This window comes from Sapajus apella, unplaced genomic scaffold (genome assembly GCF_009761245.1).
Source record: "Sapajus apella isolate SASKATOON/1434 unplaced genomic scaffold, GSC_monkey_1.0 scaffold44, whole genome shotgun sequence".
NCBI classification, from domain to species: Eukaryota; Metazoa; Chordata; class Mammalia; order Primates; family Cebidae; genus Sapajus; species Sapajus apella.
This window is the reverse complement of record NW_022436984.1, coordinates 20,626,235-20,630,575: the sequence shown is the minus strand read 5'-3', so window position 1 is coordinate 20,630,575 and position 4,341 is coordinate 20,626,235. Positions and strand designations below refer to the sequence as shown.

Sequence of the window (4,341 nt, the reverse complement as noted above, 5' to 3'; positions counted from 1 at the left end):
AGAGCTCTTAAGGAGGCAAGCCTCTTTTTCAGGACAAAGATTCTGTATCTAAAACATGTTGAGCTGGTTTCTCTCAAGTCAGCATCACTGTCACCAAAAGCACGTGCACACAGTCCATCCTCCAAACAGCATGTAGGCCTAGGGCTGAGTGTGGAGCCTGGAACAAAGGGGTCAGCAGCAGGCATCCTGGAACTCACTAAGTGATATTGAACTGATGCAAGGCCAGCTCCTTTCCCATTTCCTGCAGAAACCAGACCTGGATCATCCCAAACAAATCCCCTAATTCGGGGCTTCTCATTCAACAGTCTAAGGAGATGCTTCAGAGTATCCCAGAAACCCTGGAAATGACATGACACTCTTTGTACATATGTGCATTTCTCTGACAAGAGGGTCCACAGAATCCTCGGATCTCAAGGGAGCCTGTGATGGCCCCGAGGATGTGGAAGTATAGCTCTAGTCCTCTTGGACAGCCAGGCACTTAGACAAAACCTTAGATGACCGAGGCATTATGTGGACACTCTGTTCATCTTTGCATCCGTGGCTCCATGTTTCATCCATAGTCTTCCTGTTTCTCACTTGATTTCCTCAAAGTTTTTGTCAAAAGAGATCAAGGACGGCCGGGCGCGGTGGCTCACGCCTGTAATCCCAGCACTTTGGGAGGCCAAGGTGGGTGGATCACCTGAGGTCAGGAGTTCAAGACCAGCCTGGCCATCATGGTGAAACCCCATCTTAAAAAAATAATAATAATAATAAATAAATAAATAAATAAATACGACTATGAGCATGAATATTTAAAAAAAAAAAAGAGATCAAGGACTAGAAATAAAGAAGATGAGAGGAGGCCCAACGTTCACCTAAGACTCAAGTTAAAATGAAAACTGGGGCTGTGTGGTGGCTCACGCCTATAATACCAGCACTTTGGGAGGCTGAAGCAGGTGGATCACCTGAGGTCAGGTGTTCAAGACCAGCATTACCAACATGGAGAAACCCGTCTCTACTAAAAATACAAAACATTAGCCAGGCATGGTGGTAGGTGCCTGTAATCCCAGCTACTCGGGGGATTGAGGCAGAAGAATCGCTTGAACCCAGGAGGCAGAGGTTGCAGTGAGCCGAGATCACACTATTGCACTCCAGCCTGGGTGACAAGTGCAAAACTCCATCTGAAACACAAACAAACAAAATTAGCTGAGCATGGTGCCTGGCACATGCTTGTGGGCCCAGCTACTCCAGAGGCTGAGGTGGGAGGATTGCTTGAATCTGGGAGGTTGAAGCTGCAGTGACCTGTGATGGTGCCACTGCACCCCAGCGTGGATGATAGAGCGAGATCCTATATCAAGAAACAAAAACCCAAAAAACCCAGAGCAAAGGAAAACTCATGCTTCAAGTCTTGGCATCCAAGCACAGGCTGGTGCCTCTATTTTACAGTAGAAATGAAGTTTGTGTTGGCAACTCAACGTGTTCTCTAGAACAGCCTTCCTTTCCAAGGAAGGACGATGGGAAACAAACATGGGTTGGGCACCTTCAATATGCAAGTTTCTGTTCCAAACAGTCTGATGTGATCCTGAGCACATTCCAGGGAGACCAGACCCTCCAGTTCTTCTTCATTGAGGAGAAACCTGAAATTCCCAAAGGTTAAGAAACTTGAGTGGCCAAGCCAAGATGTGAGTCCAGGTCTTTTTGCCACCAGTCCATCTCTTTCCATTACCCAACATTTGCCTGCATTTAAACAGTAGCTCTTAGGGGTATTTTTCGGGGGAGCAAACCTGGCTAATCCCCACCTCCAGGTTCCTATTTCTCATTGCCTCTTCTCCACCTGGCCAAGTGCTATGCTTCTTTTAAGACTTATGTTCTACTTCATTCCTCAAGACTTTTCTAGATGATTTCAGCACAGAGTGATCTCTCAGTTTAGGATGAATGATGTGGGCAGATATTAGATATACAAAGGGGAGGGCTGCAGAGGACACTTGATTTTCACCCAACATCTAGTTTCCCCTTGATTATTGTCAAACAGATTCTGATTTCTGATTCCTTTGTAACTAAGTAGGCGCTGACCCCATCGCAGTTCTAGGAGTGAATGGAGCTTGGTCTAAGTCAGTTGAAGAAATGTTACCAGTTGTCAGGCCGGGAACGGTTTTATAACCAAATTTTGGCCAGTGGGAAGAGACCGTCTTTCCTTCTTCAGTGGGATGGTTCCACGTCTAGAACTGCTGTGGACTTCCTGCCACCCAGCTTGGGGGTGAAGCCCACATGAGGATAGTGGAGCAGCAGGGAAGGGAGTCCTTAAGTTGCCATATCAAACACCTCTGGCCTGCCCTTCCTCTGAACTCTGCTATGAGAGCTGATACATTTCCTTGCAGCTAATTCCGGTTTGAGTTCAGGGTTTTTTGTTACTTGCTGACAAAATCATCACAGCTGCTACTAAACTCCCTCCTTTAACACACAGTGTTGGTGCTGTTCTTCCTGACACCTACCACCTTGTCAACTCTACCATATTGTTCCGTGTCATTATTTAACTTTTCCTATGTTCACATCTTGTCTATGAAGTTGACATCAGCTTTTCCAGCCCACAGGAATGTTTTCTGAATTCTCATAGAGCTCCCAAATAGCAGTCAAATCTGTCATCCATTCTTTCCAGAAATATTTCTTGAGCCCTACTATGTGCGGGAACTAGGGGTATGCAGTGGGGAAGGCAGACACAATTCTACAGCTATGGAGTTGGGAGTCCTCATGAGGAACTCAGATGCTAATCAAATGACCTCAGAAATAAGTCTAGAATGAATGACGACTGGGAAGAGTTAAGAATGCAGGTATCCAGAGCTATGCTAAGGCACAGTACGAAGACCTGCACTGGCCAGGGGATCAGGGAAAGTATCCCAGAGAAACAGATCTGAAGGATGCGTGAGAGTGAACTGGGTGAAAAAACAGGGAAAACGCATTCTAGGCGGTAAAAGAGTATGTCATCTCTTCATCCCGGCGGCCACTGCCCCCATCACTTTTGACCAGAGCATTCTTGTTGCTTTCTAACTGGCCACGCTGCTTGCAGTTTCGTCCCCCTCAAGTCCATCCTCATCCCAGCCATAAGACTTATTTATGAAAAGCCTCCGGTGGCGCCCAACTTCTACTAAGAGAAGGTCAATTTTCTCTTCCTTCCTGCTTTCCTTCCTTCCTCCCTTTTTCTTCCCTCCTTCCTTCTCTTTCTCTCTTTCTTTCTGTCTCTCTCTCTTTTCTTTTCTTTTTCGACACAGGATCTCACTCCATCACCCAGGCTGGAGAGCAGTGGCACAATCTCAGTTCACTTAAACCTCTGCCTTCTGGGTTCTAGCGATTTTCCCACCTCAGGCTCCCGAGTAGCTGGGATTACAGGCATGTCTCCCTGTTTCCCAGCTACTTTTTGTATTTTTAGTAGAGACAGGGTTTTGCCGTGTTGGCCAGGCTGGTCTCAAACTCCTGGACTCAAGTGATTTACCTGGTTCAGCCTCCCTAAGTGCTGGGATTTCAGGCGTGAGCCACCGCACTTCACCAAAGTCAATTTTCTTTCTTTCTTTATTTTTTATTTTTAAATATGGAACGCTTCACGAATTTGCATGTCATCCTTGAGCAGGGGCCATGCTAATCTTCTCTGTATCATTCCAATTTTAGTATATGTGCTGCTGAAGCGAGCACCAAAGTCAATTTTCTTAACAAGGCTTTTCATGATCCCATCTCTAGTCACCTCTGTAACCTTATTTTCTGCCTCTCCCTGCCTCTGAGAACTCCCTACCTATGATTCTGAACCACAACTAGGCCATCCAACCTTTTCCTCATGTCCTCTCTGCCTAGAACTTTCTTCCAGGCTTGCTTGGCACGGCTGCCCTGATGCAGCTCAGGTGTCATGTCACTTGGATTGGCCTCAGTGGCCCTTCTCTGTGCTGCCACCACAGCTTGTGCATATCAAAATTGTCTGTTCATGGGTGTCTCTCCAATTAGAATGGAGTGTTTCCAGTGTAGGGACCATGTCTCACATATCTTTGTACCCCTTAGAACTCAGCACAGCCAGGTACACAGTATGCTCTCAGGAACCATTCATTAAACTATATTTCAGCACCTACTGTCTTGCCACATAATCTAGTACTGCTCATGTTCCATTTGACTGTATTGTATTTCATTGGTTCTTTCGTGTGTGCTACCGCTGACTGCGCAGGTAGATCTCAAGTTCCTGGAGGCCAAATGACATCTTACATTTCTCAGTAGTCCTCAGAGAATTCAACATTGGTCCCTAAATAAGCATTCAACAAATGCTAAATTAATAAAGATTTCAGGCTGGGCGCAGTGGGAGGCTGAGGTGGGTGGAAGACTTGAGGT

At 46.2% G+C, this 4,341-nt stretch overlaps 1 non-coding gene across 1 annotated transcript; it reads right to left on the bottom strand.

The window, feature by feature from the left end:
* Nucleotides 1-3,556: 3,556 nt before the first annotated feature.
* LOC116524329 lies at nt 3,557-3,663 on the bottom strand. The gene has a single exon (XR_004257278.1). It is a non-coding gene; the product is annotated as a U6 spliceosomal RNA (small nuclear RNA).
* Nucleotides 3,664-4,341: the final 678 nt, after the last annotated feature.